This window comes from Atractosteus spatula, chromosome 26, assembly GCF_055471065.1.
Source record: "Atractosteus spatula isolate fAtrSpa1 chromosome 26, fAtrSpa1.hap1, whole genome shotgun sequence".
In the NCBI taxonomy this organism is placed as follows: Eukaryota; Metazoa; Chordata; class Actinopteri; order Semionotiformes; family Lepisosteidae; genus Atractosteus; species Atractosteus spatula.
The window spans coordinates 6,802,406-6,822,036 of NC_142731.1; the positions used below are offsets into that span (position 1 = coordinate 6,802,406).

At 47.2% G+C, this 19,631-nt stretch overlaps 1 protein-coding gene across 3 annotated transcripts in view; it reads left to right on the forward strand.

Moving 5' to 3' along the window:
• Nucleotides 1-19,631, forward strand: part of raraa (retinoic acid receptor, alpha a) — a 161,113-nt gene that overhangs the window by 49,320 nt on the left and 92,162 nt on the right. The window contains exons 3-4 of one of the 3 annotated variants that reach the window (XM_088906129.1): nucleotides 7,129-7,305; nucleotides 7,402-7,542. The exons of the other annotated variants lie outside the window; for them this stretch is intronic. The gene's annotated coding sequence lies outside the window, so the exon portion shown is untranslated. The remainder of the gene's footprint in view (nucleotides 1-7,128; nucleotides 7,306-7,401; nucleotides 7,543-19,631) is intronic. 3 annotated transcript variants of the gene reach the window in all.

Consider the following 19,631-nt stretch of genomic DNA (forward strand, 5'->3'; position numbering starts at 1 on the left):
GGTAGCTATAGGCTGTGGTTTCCCATAGAATTAATGTCAGTGTGTGTGGGTATATTTTGTTCTATATAGCCAAACTAATTGCTCCTGCTGGTCTTGTTAGCTGTACTGTCATTCTGAACTGCTGTAGCGGTTTAATAACCTGGAAAAGAGTCATGGCTCTTCCCTGTTGCCCCACTCTCGTCGCTTTTTGAAACGGCGTGGCCTCGGTGCCGGTGGAGGGGTTTGGGTGGGGGTCAGGGGGCGCGGGGGTGGATCTGCGCCTCCACCCCCCCCCCCCGTCCCGGTACAGGACACACACGACAGAGAGCAGCACAATCCGTCCGTGGGGCCACGGTGCTCGGGCTGCTGATGGGGAAGGAGACGGATCGCTGCTGATGTCAGCCCGGGTCACGTGACAGGAGTGACTGATTAACCTGTATACTTCCCGAAAAATGCCACAGGCGCCGTTCTGATTAAAGCTCAGAGCGTCATCTATCATTCCGCCAGCATCTCCCATGTCTTCCTTGCAAAATGGATGTGATTCTCAAAATTTAATATCGTTTGCTTGGAAACCATTTGCATTTTGCCATCATCTTCACAGACAGGCGATGTAGAAAAATCCTGTTGCGGGATGAAATGGATTTACCCTGTCTCTCTCTCTCTCTTGCTGTGGCCTTGTCTCTCTTCATCTTTAAAAGTCCTTGGCAATGGCGGTAGCATGTTGCCGGCTCTCTTGTGACATCAGCTGTGTTTTTTTAGTCACCGCAGCCTGCTTGTGGAGCGTTCTCTGTAATAGGATTACGCATGTATGGGGACGATTTCGTCAGCGAGTTCAAAAAAATATAAGCACGCAATGTTCTGGTTATTCATGCAAAAAATCGAAGCTTTTAAAAGCATCACGGCATCGTTGGCGGGTCTGAGGACGCTGCATCCCTTGCTGGAAAGTGTTTAAGGTGGAAAACTGTATTAGATCATCTCTGGATACTCGTTTCTCTTTTGATACGATTACTTTTTGCTCCAATCTAATGCAACCACTGCATGAAAATAGAAAGATTGTTCAAGGAGCTTGGACGAGATCAGAAACTTCTTGTGCTTGCTTGTTTATTTGCAAGGAATTTATTGTAAGTGGCTAGACCATCCAGTGTGCTGTTTTTTTCATTTCTTTTTTTCTTATTTTAAGAAGTAGGTGAAGAAATTAGGACTGGTATGCATTCAGTTCATCTGCTGTGCTGTGTGTTAAATGCAGCATTCAATTCAATTAAAAAAATCAATGCATAAGCCTTCCTGAGTTGGATTTATTCAGAGATCTTACTATTTGTATATTCATATATATATATTGCATATATATATTCTGTCTCTTTAAATCCAGAAAGCATTCCTGGCTTTTTATGCTTGATTCATTTGAAACACCTGCAGGTTATTTGTGTCCAATTACCTGCAAGAAAATCTCTAGTAGTATAAGTATAGGAATTCACTTAAAAATGTTTTCTCTATAATGAATAAAAAATGACAGGCTAATTGAGCTTGAAATGTTTTTTTTAGTTTGCTTTTATCTCTGAATTTAAATTGCATCTACCTCCCCTCCTGTGTGGCAGGATCAGCAGATATTTTCATCTCGCACCTTCAGGAGTACCTGGGTGTTTGTTTGACAGTAGGGTGGTGCCTTGGCGCATCTTGAATAACGCAAGATAAAAGTGAGAAAAGAGCAAGACATAATTGAAAGTTTCACCACTGAACCGCCGACTTCTTCTCCTGGTGTGGATAAAAGCAGATAAGATTTATATTTACACATGGGCTCTTTATTTGCCCAATATTAAGTATGGTTTATTTTCTCAGTGTTGTTTAAGCAGAGGGAGAAACCTTATGAGCTGTAACCAATGTAAGAGTTCTTGCTCATGCTCTGCTAAACCCTTTAGGGTCTAAACGAGCTCAGATCATCGAGGTCATTGCAAAGCCTGAAGTGACTTTCAAGATCTGCTGTTAAGAGTCTTTCCTGTCACTGTGAATTTGCTCCTCATTACAGGATATCCTTAAGACAAGGGTGAGACCTTGATATCTTTCTAGTCTGTGAAGCCGTGTCTTAAATTCTGGACAATTTTTGCACACATTGAGTCAAATTTCTGGTGCACGCATCGGTGTTTATTTTTATTTTTTTTCCTTTAAGCATCTCTAAAGCCTCTTTAATTAAAAACCGGTCGGTAACGTTTGCTCCTTGTTTGGCAAAGGCACTTGGGGGCTGTTTCGTTGGGGGGGGTGCTGCAGGGGAGCAGACCCTTCCTTCGGCTCTGTCCCGGTCTCTCAGTGCGCAGAAAGAGCTGTAGAGGAGCTCTGAGTGTTGAGCATGTCCACACCTCCCCCCTCCCTCTTCCAGTTGCTGTGGAGAGTGGAAACTGTTAACAAGACTCCCCGGTGTACCTCTTCCTGTTTGGCAGGGCCTGGTGTTCTTGTTTTGAGATGAAAATAAAATAAACTTAAACCTCACAATGACGGGACTAGCCCAAACTGATAACACGCCACTTCGTCGGAGTATTTTTTTTTTTACTCTTACTCGTTTTTTTTTTAAAGAAAATAAGAATAGCCAAGCCACCCTTGTGACTGAGCGTCCTGTGCAGTTCATTCTGCCCGTTATTCGTTTAGCAACCAAAAAAGCTGTCTGTTCATGTAGGACTTTAGTCTCAGATTTAGACATCCCAGCATTCCAGTCATTTGTGGAGCTGCACCTAAGAAATGCAATAAGGCCATCCATCCGTAATTAATTAATGGGGTGCCGTTTATTCCTAGTGCGGGCTACACGAAGCCTCAGTAGTACATACTGTAGTATTAGGCGGAACAGTATGCTGGATGGGCCCCCTGGAGTGTACACACACTCACACAGGGACAATTTAGCCACAGATTATTCCAGCCTGTGCGTGTTTGTAGGGCAGAGGGAATCTGGAGCACCTGGAGCAGCATGTGGACTTAGAGAGAGGTTTGAATTGAACTAAGGACTCAAGAGCATTACCTTAATGACCTAAATAGTTTCTCATTCAGCTGCTGAATGTTTTGACCCCTTGCTTCCTTATGAGGGTACTGAAAGACGCCAAAGAATCCCTCTGTACAATCTCAGTTTTTGTGCGTGCTAAACTGTAACTAAATGTCGATTCGGCATGCAAATCCAAGAGAATGTTCAGTATTTTTTTTACATAAATCGAAAACAAAAGCGCGTGTATATAGCACCTGCCTAAACAGTTGCATCCATCTGGTCAGTTTCAAGCTCCTTTATCCAATACAGAATCACGAGGGAGCTGAAGGCCAGTCCAGTAAGCGACAGGCACAAAGCAGAGTGCGCCCTGGACGGGACACCAGTCCATCTCACTGATCCAGACACACAAGCACTCACACTGGGGCTGGTTTTTCCAGAAGCCAGTTAACCTACCAGTTTACCTCTGGGCTGTGAGAGGAAACCCACATGATCACGGGGAGGACATATAAACTCCACGCAGATGGTGTCCCAGCACTCTGAGGCAGCAATGGTAACCACTGCACCACCGTGCTGCCGCAAATATATAATATATTATTACATATATTTCTAAAATCACAATGTTCAAAATTATACATTCCCTGTATTTTGTATTTGACAAACCAGGAACTCTTTTTGATGTCCTCTTTATCATTGGTCATTGGTTCAGGCTCTGTATTATCCTATTAAAATGTCTGTGTGTGCCCAGGCTTGAGTTACATGACGGGAAGCACCAGGTTTTGGCTAAGATATCCTGCTAATCAGTTCTGTGCATTAATGCATTTGAAAAGTTTGCATAAAGAAATGTAATTGTATTTTACTCTTATGTTCCTGATATACTCACTATTCCTTTTTATGCATTTTTATCCCATTTTAATTAATAAATGTTGAAACATCTGGATGTGCACCTGCATTTTCTTTGCTAAACCAACATTTAGTTACAGTTCATCAAGGGTCTGAATAAATAGTGCTGTGATTTGTATTTGCCATTTAAAGATGCTTCACAGAGACAATATAACATTCAGTCAAAGCTCTTTAAAATCCTACCCTTTGCGTCTTCTTTGTTAATCGTATTAATAGTTTTATTGCATGCTTTACTATCAATTAAAAGCCATCCTTGGCTGTCACTTCGTATTCTTTCAGGGAAGCAGATGAGAGCTGTTAGAGGAGAAAGAATTAAAGATGAGGCCTGAATAGTGCTGTCTTCCTCGCTACAGTTGTTCACGATGGCAGCAGAGAGAGAGCTCTTCCTTACAGACAGTGTCAGAGTCTTCTCACTTGCGTAGGCGGGAAGCAGATAATCAGAGAAAGACCACAGTTGATCGTCTGATCCAGTGGGTCGCAGGTGGAAGTTCTGCTCCCGGAAAAGCGAGCTGCTCTTTGCAGGTGCCGAGGGGAGCTGGAGCTGTGTGTGTGAGTGGGGTGGGGGGTCTTTTTTTGTGCTTTTCATCCGAGGGATGTCATGAGCCGTCTGCAGATACGCAACACGTCAACGCTGGAATCTTGTAACTGCTGTGACTAATCTAGACGTGTTCCAGCCACTTGTGCATGGCATGTGGAGTGTTTCTTACCAGTTTGGGCGATTTTGTGACAGTAGGAAAAGCAGTGCATGAGCGCAAGAGGAGATAACTCTTCTGCATAGACCCCTTGCACGTCCACACACTTCTGACTCGGCTTCCCCCCACAAGGTTATGGAGCCCCTCCTAATGTCATTTGCCCCTTCTGTGCTGCTTGGACCCACCTAGTCGTTTCGACCTCTAAGGAGGTTGCTTTGGTAGGACAAAAAAATACCATTCGGGTTTTGCGAGATGGGGTGAGAGTTTCACCCCTTGCAGAGCGGCACAGAGTCACGCCATTGAGCTGCAGGAGGATGCCCTCGTCTTCATCCTCCAGACAGCAGTGAAAGAACTTGCAGAGGTCAGGGCTGCAGGAACAGTGTGGGAGACATATTGTTGCCCTTTGAATACAAGGGCGTCTAAGACCTTGTGAAGCATCATCAGAAGTCTGGGGATGTGTAGGGGGACTGTGATGAAAAATATGTCTCCCCCACCTTTAGAGAGCATTCGGTGGATAACTCACAAATTCACTTAACTTATTGACTTTCCTTCCTGCTGGATGATCAGTGTGTCCCTGTCTGGCCTTCAGATTATACTTGTATGCGTATGTGATTAAACATTAGCGCTGGCGCCTGTATCTTAAGTGAGTTTGCTCTCCAGAACATTGTAACGACCTCTTGTAGCGTGAACGATTGTGCAGTAAACCCAGGAGCAACGTTGACAAATATGTGCCTCATTTATCAAACTATATTATTCTTCTTAAGTTTGCACACGGCCTTGTTTCAGATACAGCTAAGATACCAGCAGTTAGGTCTTTCCCCTATGTGTCCAAATCTAATTTGTCTAAAGGCCTAGGTGTAAATGCGATTGGAATCCTGGCAAATTTTGATCGCAAGCCTCCCTGTTTTAGAAAACCCTCAGGCATGGGGCAGGAAGTTCTAAGGAAAGAGACTGACTCCACAGTCTTGAATGGCTCCAGCATATAAGTGCTGCCTCAGTCCCCCCCCCCCGCCTTCTAGCTGTGGGAGGGCCAGCGCAGACCGTGTTCTGGGGCGCCCCCGCGGAGATCTGCGCACGAAGAGCGATGATGCTGTTGACTCACTGTCTCAGGGACGCCAATCAATCAATTACTCCCGATCAATACTCATCCTCCAAATCCCTCAGGACAGAGAATTAGCTCATTGAAACAGTCCAATCAATTACTTTTCACCTTTTAATAGCAGAGGGTAAAGGGGTGCCAAACCAGCCCCCAGCCCCCCGAGCTACGCTGTGACATTGTATAGGAACAGGACAAACGACTGTGGTTTTCCAGAGCTCCTTGGCTTTATGTTTGTGGTCTTAAATGCGTGGCTAATGGATTGCCTGGGAGCACGCTTTGAATGGGTATTTTATGAGTTCAAGCACTCAGTTCTACAGAGGCATTAAAAATAAATGTAAAAATTAAATTGTTGCCAATGTTGTTTTTCTGTCTTGTCTCGAAATCGGATTTACGCCTGGGAAGCGTTTTCTTTTAGCGCGGGGAAACAGTTGTTTTGTTTCCCTCCCCTTCCCCTAACCCTGCTGAGAGCAAGAGCCGGAGACTCGGCAGGGGAAGCGCAGAGCTAACGCAGTTTTAACTTTGATCCATTTTCATATTCATGAAGGATAAGGCTTCGCGCTCCTCACGTGTGCGCTCACCGTAAGAAAAACCAAACACTGCGGATCGATCGAGAGGCAGAGAGAGAGAGAGATTCCTCCAACACGAGGGGTGTGGACTTGACTTGACGTCCTCATCTTTCGTTTCCCCAGCCCTGTCTGTTGTGGCTGTCCCTCACTTACTTTGTCCAGGGCTGAGGGTTGCTCACAAATGGGAACCTGCAGTGAATGTGACTCATTGCGCCACCGAGACACCAGCAAGGGGAACAGCAGCAGGACCCTACAGCCCCTGCCAGCCCACATCCTCCCACACGCTCACCAGAGACCACCGGCTGCCGGGGAGCGAGACGCCCCAGGTGTCAGGGGTGGGAGCTCTGGCCCCTTTGCTTGTGCCGGTTGGACATTAATCAGCGGCCGCCCTGACTCACCGTGACGTTTCACTGCCGGGTCGGCTGGCGGGTTTCGGACACAGGGAAAGAGGAAGACCGAGCCCCCCGGACAGCCCGCCCAGTGCAGTGACTCTCGGTTCTCCCCCGGTGGCGCCGTGCCCGAGCCGACCCAGGTGTTCCCGGAGACGGGACTGGACTCCAGGGTCGTGCGTGAAGTGCTCGTCCCTGCAGCCGGAGTGGTCTGGTTCCGTCGCCTTGCTTGGGAATTTGGGATTGGAAGGAAAAAGTGATCCAAGCTGGCCGGTACGCAGGACGTCCGGGCCCCGGTTAGGGCCGTCCACCAGATTTTCGCATTCTGAAACGTGTGGCACGGTTTTCCTTCCTGCTGCCTTGCCGGCTCCACTTTTTAAAGTTTGCCTGCTCAGGGGGGCGAGAATTTGCAGCCATTACTTCCGTTTGCTACCTGAAGGGCCTGTGCCGACACCGGAGACGGGGGTGTGTGTCTTTCCCTTTTCCGTTTTCATTTTCTCTTTCCCCAGCCGAAACGTTGTTTCTTTTCTTCTCTTTTCAGCATGGAATAAACCTTGCAACTCCAGCCTCGCTACCTCTACGGTGCCAACTCAGTATTAACTACTGAATGGATTATATGGCCCAATGGTCTCTTCTCGTTTGTAACCCATCTTATGGTGTTAACAGCCTTTGACATGCTGCAACCTGATGACATCAGTTGCGTATAGTTTTATGTCCAGTACGTCTACTAGTAGTAGCTCTCAATAATAATAATTTCTTACACTTCTATAGTGTTTTTCTGGACACCCCGCTAAAAGCACTGTACATGTAATAGGGATCCCCTCCTCCACCACCAGTGTGCCGCCCCACCTGGATGATGCTCCAGTCCGCTCCCCACACACCAGCTCTCAGTGGGGAGCAGAGCAGAGTGATGAAGCCAGCTCAGAGATGGGGATTAAGGTCTCATTGCAACCAAGTAAGCAAGTTGTCACTGTGTTAATGCTTCAGTAATACATTTAATTTAGAAAGTGTTCAGGAATTCCTGCTACAACCCCTAATTTGAAGAATTCCTAGCACTTTTACTAGTTGAGTGGCTTTGACATTGAGTTCCTTCCATTGTTCCACATGCTGGCTCTTTCCATTTGTGAGAGTCCTTATCTCCGAGTGATAAGTGCACCATTAGTAAAAGGATCTTTACTGCATTGTGTCCGATTCTACCTGTTATCGGTAACGGCCACTTACTCTCCTGAAACTGGTTCCTGGTGATGGATTCTCAAGATTAAGCGATTCGGGCGAACTTGTTTTTGCAAATATCTCGCCATTGTTCAGGCATCTGCGGAACTGATAAAGCGAATGGCATCCGCTCTGGTTCCTTTAACTATTCCGTTTTCACGGGTTGGAAGATCTTTAACTTGTTAATGCGAAATCTGCCCGAGAGGGTGTGGTTTCGGAGAAGGGGAACATATTTGCACACAAGAAAAGAGCCGGAGCCTGTCCTGGCAAGGCAGGGGCAAAAGGCACCATACACCCTGGACTGGATGCCAGTCCATCACAGGGCAAACAGACACAGACACGCATGTGCCCACACCAAGGACGGTTTTCCCAGAGGTAGATTAACCTACAAGTATGGCTTTTAGACTATGGACAGGAAATTGTCAGGCCCGGAGGAAACTCACTTATACACAGGGACAATGTGCCAAGCCCACACAGATAGCATCACTGGTGCACAGGTGATCCTAGGGTCCCAAGATGCAAGGCAGCAATGCCAGCCACTGCACCGCTGTGTCTCGCTTGGGCCGGGTACAGATATTCAAAACTCTTAATTGGCATTGATCAAGTCTACATGGTGGACTTCGTCAGAATACATACCAGTGGCCTAGATGGGCTGAATGGGCAGCTCTCTGCAATAACCATTCTTATGTACTAAAGGAGCACTTTTAATAACTATAAACAACTGAGGGGGCAAGACCCTTACATTTGGAAACGGTATGAGATGGATATCTGTTAATCCAGGATTTCAATTTTAAACTAGTAAAGCAAACACATCTGACGTCATTCAGAATCTTTTCATCATCTGTCTTCCTTGCAATCATGTGCCTGCTGTAATGGAGTAAGCGTTGTCTTGTGTACCGACGTCAGACCAAATGGAATTAAGTTTTAATGGAGTTCATCAGCAGTGATAAGGTGCAACAGTTGAGCTGTTTAATTGGGTGCGTGCAGTCATTGATGGAGCCAAGCCAGGGACACATCACTGACACTAACCGCAGGGTTAGATCCTCACAAGCCGCCAGCTCAGGGCAGACCTGATGGAATTCATGGAGTCAGCTTGTCTCCCTCTTACAACCGGAAGAAGAGTCAGTTAGAAACTGTGGTTTTGACCGAAATCTTGTTATTCTGGCATAAATAATCTAAACCCAAACAGCTTCAGCCTTGGCTGCACATATTCGTTTATAGTGGCCTTTGATCTTGATCTGTGTTGATGTTCACAGTCAGCTTTTTTCTTCTTGTTCCTACCTGATTTTGAAAGGAGCAGAGGGAGTCGCATTGTTTGCCAGCAGTGCCCTGACTGCTATTCCCTCCTGACCCTCAGCCAATCATAAGTCACTGCTTGGGGAAGCACGATCAAGGAAGTGACTCGAGCTCGAACCTGTTACACCTGGATCGTGGAGCTTGATCTGAGCCTGGGCAAGTTACCTTACCACCTGAGCCACTCAGGAGGCTGCAGTCGTGCATTTTTTCTGCCTTCCTAAGTCATAGTAGGCCTTTCTGGCCAGTGAGGACGTGTTGGGATCCCATGCACTTGTAGTCCCTGTAGACTACATGTCTCTGTACTCTGGTGGTCGTGAAGTATAATGAAAGTTTAGAGCAAGAGTACAGATCTTAATAGAAAATAAAAATGTTAAAGGCAGAAGTGCTGGGCCTCTCGGCGCCACATCCCCAGATGTCACCAGGCCTGCTTAAGTGTGGGTGCTGTGGATGCAGGTGGAGCTTTAATGAGTGCATTAAGATCTGCTCTTAGCTCAGCCACCGTTACTTGCAAATGCAATTTCTGAAGAGAACGAAGTGGAATTGCTTTTTGCCAGTGCTCCTGACTCGAAAGGTTTTCCGCATGCAGAGAGGGACAAGGAGTAAAGTGGTCTCTCGGAGGGGGGGCTCCACTCTGAGAGCCCTGGGTCCTGTCAGCGCTGTGGTAGACAAGTGAAGATCTGAACCTCTTTATACTTAAACAGCAGAAAATGTTCACCAAGGGGGAGGTTTTGCACCGTTTAGGTGGGGGAAGTGTTCGTGTGTTCATGCAGTAACTCGCCGGAGTTTAACAGAAACCAAACAGCGCTCCAAACGTGGAGCTTTAAAGTAGTCTTCCACAGCAGTGTACTGCATTTAAAAATTCAACGGCATTTAAAAAAAGAGGCTGTGCTATTAAATAAATATTGCATTTGTGCAAATGTAAAATATATGAAGTCATGTTTAAAGCTTCCCATCATTTCTTTGTGTGTGTATGTGTGTGTAATGGGTTAAATAGGAAGCGAGAGCTCATACAATTCTGCATTTGTTCTCATGAGGGAGTCTGGGAGAAGACAGTGATGTCACCAATGAGGTTTCGGGGGGTTCCTTACTAGAGACATAGGTACCAGCCTGTGATCATTTAGGTAGGACCTTGGCAGGACAAAACTTTGCAGCTCTTTGCCTCTGGACTCTTAGACAAGGTAGGGAGATTAAATGCAGGACAGGGTGGGGAGGAGGGGGTGTCTGGCCTGGTGCTTCTAGATGAGGGAGTGGGACAGAAAGGTGGAATGCATTAGCAGGCCAGATCTCTGCAGTGTCTGCTGCTGTCTTCTGTCTGCGTGTGATAAATGGCAGAGTTTGGGGGGGGGGGTGACTGCCTCTCCGTGCTGAGGTGGGGGTGGAGTCCTGCCGGGGCAGGGAGGTCAGTGCCTTCTGCTGCGCTGATGGGGGAAAAAATGCTGGAATCTTTTAAACGTTCAAAGCCAGAAACAGATGGGAGCCCATTCTTCAAAAACTAAAATAAATAAAACGGCACTCCCACGCAGCACGCAGAAATTGTCTTGTATGTATTTCACTTGGACAGTTGGCTTCCCTATGGCGAGCGGCACTGTACTGTCATGAAGGCGTGTTTTACCCTGCAGGAGTGTCCTTCACCTCCCGGCTCCAGGTTTCACCCTCTGCGCACTTCTCTTATTCTCCTTCCTGCACCAGGAGAGGAGAGAAAACTCTCCTTCTCTCCCTCTCTCTCTTTTCCTTTGCGTAGCCCGGCAGGAGTCGGGCAAGAGCAGTCCTGGGGCTCGAGACGTGCGAGTAAGGGATGGGAACAGGAGAAGTCTCCCAGCTCTGGAGTGGCCAGAGCTCGCTCCAGCTCCTGCCTCCCGGTGGAGCTGCTGGTATCGAGCCCTCTGGGGGCTAAACCCAGCTCACATGCTGGCCATCCTGACCACTGGCAGCCCCCCGTGGTGAGAGTCGTGTCTCCCAGAGTCCTGTCATGTGCACACTCCGGCCATGAAGCAAGTGACTGGGCCCTCCCAGCATTGGCCGGCTTGACGATCTCGAGACTGGCCAGAGTTGACCCCTGGATCTCCATCCTCTTGACAGCTGGCAGGCCTGGACGAACACGCAGTTCAGTCCCCAGACCATCACCCCTCGCCACAACCTCAAGGGGGAGGTGGGTCGTCCGGGATGGGGCTGCGTGGGATACTCACGCCCAGTCCTGTTCAGACTCCTCTTGTTGCCCGCAGAGGCCCAGCCTGTTATTTCTAGCGGTGTTCCCAGCAATCTGGCCAACGGGTGTGAAAACAGTCTGGCCTGGAAAATAAACTTGACGTATTAATAATAGTTTTATTGGCTGCAGATGTCGTAGCTCTTTAAGCAAATAAGTCGTCAGGAGGTTCTGTGACAGTACCAGTAGAGAGAATCGCTGTCAGCCGAGTGTGCTCCTTTCCCATTTGAGTGATCAGGCACCGGATTAAAATAAATCAGAGGTCGCCGGGTATTTAACCTCAACATCATGAAACCTAAAACATCTAAGAAACATGTCTTGTTGCAAAGGCTTTTTTTCCTTGTGCTGTAGCTGCAGTTCCCAGCAGTTACCCTGTTTGGGCTTCACTGGGATTCAGACTGGCAAGCAGAGATGATGCAGGGAAGGAGACAGAGAGGGAGGGAGGGAAGTCCAGAGGAGGGTTTAATGAGCTGTGTTAATGGGGGGAGAAGAAAGTCAAACCCCAGACCACAAGAACATGGCTTTGACACAGTGGGAAACCTCGGCTCCCCCTGTCCTGCTCCACCTTTCCCCTGCTCCCGGTTGTTTATGACTTCTTTCTTTTTGCTCTTCCTTGCTGTGCTGCTTCTTTCTTGTCTGCTGCTGCCTTTGCTCGAGTTGAAGATTGAGCAATCGTTTCCATTAGCCCAGCTGAGTCAACACGCAGGCTGCGTGGCCATGTTTTCACAGTGCAAGACAGGAAAGGCCTGGCCATTGGGCTCTGTAGCGTAGCGTCTATTGGTGGTCTGTGGTTCTTTGTCCATTTCATTTTCCAGTGAAAGGGAGGCCACTTGGCTCATTCTTTTTGGATTTTATGCACATGGCAGTGTGACTGTATGTGTACTACAGTAACCTTTGGTTTTCATTCACTGTGGAGGCTAGGAGGCAAAATATCTGTATTCTAACTAAACTGTGTTCCTTAAAGTCAATGAAACCCTAAAATGTCGAGCTAAAAGGGCTTACTACAGTTGCGGTCCTTCAAATCTGCTATTGATCCTGCCGGTGGTCAGTTATTTAATGAAGACGTTGGTAGCACGAGTCGGGAGTGGAGTGTTTCTCAAGGGCTACCACAGCTGTCATCCTGCTGGCTTAGCTTCGCAATAGAGCGGTGTCTCACATTTGGGTCACTCGACGAACCCTTCAGACTCAACACAGGCTTCATGGAAAGAGCCCAGACTTGACAAAGGCAGAAACCACCATAAGGAAATCTAGCAGGGTTGCCTTTACTTGTCCAAATTCCTGCCCAGCCTTGCTTTTTGGGAAATCCACAGGGCACATCAATATTGAAAACAAATGATCCAGGAGGTGTCTGATTTCACGGCCCAAGAGCTTTGACTTGCTGTGGACACTATAAAGGTTTGGACAGGTGTCCCTGCTCTGAGATCTGACTGATTTATTTATAGAAGAGTTAGCCTTCAGCCAGAATGGAGGTCTTTAGACACAAAGAGCAACTGAAGACCTATTTTTGCAGGTGCATGTTCACTGGCATTTGAGATAATTTAAGCGTGACCTTTTGATGGAATAGAAATGTCACAGCACTTTTCTGCCGACAAGCCTAAATGCTTAAAGCCGGACTTGGCAAAATGTCTTGTACCTTCACCGTGATGCGTCAAGTGTTAGTGCCGGCGCACAGGAATGTCTTATTTAAACAACATCAAACCCAGCAGCAGCTCAGTATGTGAGGGCAGGTAGAAACACAGATTTGGAAAGGGGGGAGGGCTTGGGGTTCATTAATCCAGCATAGAAATGTGACGCCCCCGCCCCCCAGGGGCAAAAGGCAGTATGTATGGGTGTCAACAGGAAATCGCGGGACAAGCGTGCACGCGTGTCCGCATGAACACTCCCACACTCCCCTGCAGCACACATGACCACTCTTTCCTGAGTGCACGGGGATGAACAGGTGAGAGGGGTGGTTTTTTTGTTCCATTGTCCAGATTGCACACAGGCTTCGGTGATCCAAAAACACTCACATGACTCCCTGCAAAAAAAACAGGATTCATCCTGAAAAAATAACTTTAAGGCTGGTTTAGATATACACTGTGTGATTACTTCATTCAGTAGATCTAACAAATAGGGGGTTTGCCCCCTGTTTACCCTCAGAACAGACTGAATTCATTGGAGCATTGCCTCAACAAGGTGTTAAAAGAGGGGCGCGTTGACTCCAGTGTGTCCCATAGCTGTTGCAAATTGGCCAGATGGTGGAACTCGACTCCGAATAGCTTGTTCTATCTCATCCCACAGATGCTTGATTGGATTGAGATCTGGTGACTGGGGAGGACAGTGTATTAAGCTGAATTCACTGTCCTGTTCCCAGGGGCTTTTCCAGGACTCTCCTAGTCTTGCCTGCATGGAGCATCAGCCTGCCGAAAAAGCCCATTGGCAGACAGGCACCCTGCTGCCATGATGAGGATGCACCAGATCGGCAATGCTGTTCAGATATCCTATACCATTAGAACCATTAAAAAAATATGCTCTACTCGTATCAAGGGCCCCAGTGTAAGCCACAAAAACACCCCAAACCTGCAATGTTGACATCCTGCATGATGGATCCAGTTTTCCCCATATCCATATCCCCATATCCTGGTCCTCCCGGGAACCGGGACTCATCAGAGCACAAGTGATGGTTTTCCCACCCCTAGCCCACTGCAACCACACTTTCTTGTTTGACCCTCTGATGAACGGTCTGTTTCTGACAACAGTAGCACCGATGATTGGCTGCGATTTGGGTGGCGGCTCATTCTCAATACATCCTTGACACTGTTGTGTGACATCTCCAATAGGGTTGTTTTTCCTGATACACTCATGCATGTCGCCACGTCTGACGCCCACTACTGTGCCATGTTCGAAGTCGCTTAAATCTTTTGTCTTGCATGCTCTCCCTCTGGACTTCACACACAGACTCTGTAGGTACCTGCCTTGTACCTACATATGATGCTGTCACTGACTGAGCAGTCAGTTACATGGGAAGGGCAGGCGTTCCTAATAAACTGGCCACTCTCTTTATATGTAGGATTGTCTTCCCTATTTAGTGGAAACTGGCTGAAAGCTGTGCAAAAATACAAATTCAGTTTCAGCAAAAACATGCTGTGTGTGACACAAAGTTGCAGGACTGTTTAAAGATGGAGAAAATGCAGACACAGGTCCGGCTTGCACTGAGAACGTAACGACAATCATAAGATAAGTCTTGATGTTTGCAAAAGTCGGGTTCACTGAGGACATGTACCTATGAAAGTTCTTCCGGGAGAAATAGGCTAGGTTTTGAATTGAACAGCTCACGGAATTAACATCACTCTTATTCACATTCGTTAATTTAAGACCTGCTGGTTGTAAGCTAGGTGCAGCTCTGTCAGCGCTGGTGTTGGAGAGGCTGCGAGGGCACGAGCTCATCGCACATATCCCATTTAGAAAGAGAGCAGGGGAGTGCTAGTTTTCTTGTTATTAGGACAAGAGCTGCTATCATTTCAGAGCAGCAGCTGAGCCTTAAGTAGAACTGGGTTTGGGAGAATTGCAGCAATATAGCAATCTAATAAAAACAGGTTAAAACCTGACAAGTCAAGAATCCAGGGCCAGATCAATAAATGGATTATATCCTTTGGAGGAAATCGCATTTAGAATTGGAAGTCAACAACATATATATGTGGTTAAAACATAGGAAAAAATGATACCAATAAGCATCCGAAAACGCAAATTTTAGCCAATTAAAATGAGCCAGTTTACCTAAAACCGTTCATTTCATCCTGTAAGTTCCTTCATTTTCCTTTTCTTTTTCTGCCTCTTTTTTATTTCTGTGGTGTCATGAAGATGTTACTCCCATAAGTGGTTGGCAGTGCAACTAACCAGAATAAGAAAAACCCTCGCCTGGTATTCTCTGTGACAGGCATCGGAACGATGTGACGGAGAGGCGCTGCGAGCTGTGCACGGGAGCAGTATAGGGCCGTGCACACTTCTGTAACGCACCACGCTGCGCCGCAAGCCGTGACGCAGGGCGCTGGGACATCTGCAGTGCCGTCCGCGCCGAGCCTCTGGAGCTGCAGTGGGCCCGTGCCCTGTGCCCGTCCGCTGTTCCCTGCAGGCTGCTCGTGGGAGGCGCACGCCACCTTTTTGATTATTTAGCCCCGGCTGTCAGTTCGTATTAATTCACAGCCTCCCTCCCTGCACGTTTGTATCGGGCCGACGCCAAGAAATGAAGAAATGAGGCAAAGCGCTCGTTCAGAAAGTGTGAGCCCTCCTCCTTAAAAAAAAAATGAAGATGTTAAAGGAAAAAAAAAAAGGTTTTGAAATAACAGATACTGTTATCGTCTTCACACCTTATTAAAAAACCCAAACACTTTCAAGTCATTATTTTGACTTGTCGGTGTGACAGGAAAGGGTGTAGGTGATAACCTCTTGTTTTTTTCCATCTGCTCCTGCTTCTGAAAGAGCCGAGCGCCCTTCTGGGGGACAGACCTGAACCCAGAATGGAATCATCTCGCATCACGTCCCAAGAGCCGGAAGATCTGATCCCCAGAACCGTGTGTCGGCATTTTGTCTTGATTCCGGCAGCGCCTGCCTCACTCGATCAGTCACTGTCCTGACATAACAAGGACATTACGCTGGCCAGGTTTCAGCCTGGCAGCCTGCCTGCCTTTCCTGCCGATGCAGAAGATGATCTGTGCGTGCGGCATTATTTGTTTGTGTGCGCTTGTCTTGCAAATGCCACTTTTCTGGAGCCCTGATGTTGAAAGAGTGTTTTCCTCATTTTTTTTCTGCTCCACCGGAGGCGAGATGCGTCTGTGTGGGACAGGAACATTTATATCACAGCCCTCCTCTGGTGGGTCTTATAAATATTTACTAGACTGCATTGGCACAGTGCTTCCTTCCCTGTTCGTGCGGCTGCCTGTCCAGATTGCTCTGTACCGTCGGTCCCCACTCGTGCTGCCAGCCTGCCTTTCAGACTCTTGCGCTGGGCCGTGCCGTATCGGGCTGGACTCCGGTCGAGACTCCGGTCCTGCTCTGTACAGTACGGTCCCTTTTGTTTGGGGCGTCGCTTTTAAAAAAGCGGCCACTGTCGAAAATGCTTTGAAAGCCGACAAGCTGCAGATATAACGGGTCGAATTCTACAAAGAGAGTGTCAAATAAGTGCGGCTGCACATGAGTCGCAGTTCAAAGTGCTTCTCATATATTATCTGTGTGTACAGTCTTTGAAGTTGTGTGTTTTTACTGAAGTGGAGAGGAAGTGTCTTGAGCACCTTTCTTCAGACAGGGAGGGGGCCTGGTGGGCAGCTCCTCGCTCCTTAAATCAAGAGACAGATGAAAATAAGTAACGCCAGATGCTTTTCACTTTGGATTTCTCAAAGCCTGCTTTAAAAGGTGTTTTGTTTTCCTATGGGATATCCCTAATCTAAAGACTCGCGAGTACAGAGCCCCTGACACACACACACACACGTAGATGAACATGTGTGTAAACACTGGCCTGTAAATGAATTGCTAAGTATGGCCCAACAGAGAGAGGACCCAAGGGGTTCAGCCTGCTTAGTATCACGCTTAATAATTCATTAGTCGAATTCAGACCAGTAAGCATTACAATGAATTATCTGAGCTAGTTTCCATTTCACTGGGATCCATTCCTGCTGCCCCTCTGATTACAGAGTGAATGTCAAAATCCTCCTTTATGAAAGAGCACTATACTTCAGCTGCACATTACCCACGAACGGTGTTAGCGATACAGACCGCTCCTGTTTCCTTTCCTGACTGCCGCCAAATGAATTGCTTTCTTCCGTCGGACCCCCTGGGACTCGTTTACTGCGCTGTGGTGAAACATAGCTGATGTGGAAAGGCTCTCGGGGGGGAATGGGGGGGTGCTATCCGCTGGCTGTCATTGACATTGACCTCTCTGCGGCCAGCTTTTTTTTTTTCCCTGGACTGGTCAGAAACCATGACCTGGCTGTATAGACTTTGTATTCCTTGTACGTCCCAACCAACAACCCCCCAGCCCCCGCCCCCGCCCCTCACCACCACCACCTCTCTGGGCTCTGTAAAGATAGAGGCGTACATAAACAGAGCTAATAGAGAAGGGGGCTTTTAACACAGTGGTGCAGTACAATACCACACTTCTGTGGCCACTCTACGCCAAGGCTATTACGAAGCACTTTGCAGACAATCAATAAAAATAAGCCAGTTAATAGATCCCTGACCCCATAAAACTGGCTCTCTGTCTGATTAACAGCCCCACCAGGGCACCATACAGCTTCTCTGAAGGGGAAACTTAAACTAACATCTCGTCTGCTGGCGCTTCAGAAAGAGATGTTATATGGACTCAGTAAAGATTTAATTAAAGCACAGCACAAGTCTGCGGAGACTGTCTGTCTCTTGCTGTGGCCCACCTTCCACTCTTCTCGAGCAACGGCGAGACCAGAGAAATGTCTTCGAGAGCGCCTGAGCCGGCAGCTGTCCACAGAACGTCCCTCGTCTGTAAGCAGGGCGCTTGGTCTCTGAACGGTACCTCATGCTTCTCTTGCAGCTGCCTAAAGAGTGATGCTGAACTACATCCAACCTGCAGCAGCTTCCTGAGTGCGGTTTCCTTGTTTGTTTTGAACGCACTTAAGCAATGTCATTACCGAAGAAGAAAAGAGGCATTATCTTCCTGGCAGTCAGACTGGAAGGTTAGGCAATGCATGCTGTGTTTCTCATGAGGTAATGGCTCCACCAGAAAATAAAGTGAGAAGGAGTGAGCTTGTTCTCAAGACTGACCTCCTGTCTTGGGATGATGTGAGCAGTGCACGCTGGAGAACAGAGGACTTGCGTTCCTGATTAGGAGCCTGTTCACCTTGCGTATAATCACAGAGGTCTCTCTCTGAGTACACGCTGTTCCAGAACCTCACTGCCACCGGTACAGCACTCCACTCCCTGCGCTTATCTGCTCTGAAAGATTCATTAACGGTTGATAAATTGTAAGTGCCCTGCTTGCGTCGAGTGGCTGCATTGTAATCGCAGATTTTCGCTCAGTGCTGAATGCCACTGAAAGGAGACAGGGAGGTGCTCCTGCCAGCTACTGTGCTGTTATGCAATCCTTTACTCTGCAGAAACGGTACTTTAACATCCCAGGCTGCGATGGGGAACAACATGGTTTTTCATGCCAGTCATGACGTTATTACTCATGTTGGAGAGACTGGGAAATGAATATGGTTTCTTACAGAACGTCTGGTATTGATTAGCTGAGATTCAGAAAACTTTATGCAAGATGATTATGCCAATAAATTAATCTGTGTTTTATTTTTTCAAAATAAAGCTAGTATATTAATGTTATAATGACTAGGACATGATGAGCATCTGCAAGCCTGCAGCTTCACTTCAGTTGTATTCGGGATCAATTTTAGATAAAACACTTCATTACAACTGCAACCTACTGGAATGATCAGGTGTCTAAAAATACACACAGTCACCATAGCCTTCTTTTTTGTTTATTATGTAAAAAGGTAAATGTAAAGCATACTTTTATAAAAAGTTTATAAAACTCAGCATATAGACACAGTCTGTAGAAATCCACATCTCTACAAACAGCCAGAATCAACTCTATTATAGAGTTGTAATTAACATCAGATGAATTTACACATTAGATTGCTGAGGGTCTATAGCAGCAGGTCAGTCAATAATCAGAGAAGAGTGTTTCCCTGCCTGTGCTTGAAGAGTGCTGGTGACAAAAGCAGTCTGTGAGCTCTGTGCCCTGCCCTGGATGTGTGCCTGCAGCAGACTCAAAACTGGCAAAGTGCTCTGAGCTGATTCTCACTTCCCAGAATCACTGTGCACACAGGCCCCTTATTGTCCACCTCAGTCTTCGCCAAACCTGCTGCTCTACCTGCAGCACTGCAGGACGCTCTGATCTGGTCTGCTGGACTTCAGCAGGGCACGGTGCCGGAAGAGAAATTCCTGAAAGTGCAACTCTTGTGCTCTGATAGGTAATCCCCTCTGACAGATCCATATTTACTCTCTGATGGACAGATTTACTGGTGAACACACCCCAGATCCTGTCTGACCCTCTCCAGCCCAGCGGAGTTACTGTTGTAGCATGGGGGTCATTCCGCAAAAAAATACTTTTTAAAGCAGGAAGTCTTCCGATCGGTGTCCCTGTTGCAGGGAAAGAAGTCCAAGACAATCTTGATAAAAGAGGCAGCTGAAGAGCTGATGATAATTGTGGGCACAAGTTTCCACTGTGTTTTCGCAAATGCTGGTATGTGAATATCACCTGTGGACATAAACTAAAAGCCTTTAAGGTAAGGTAACAACGTGACATCACACGGGTAGGACCAAGCTGATTT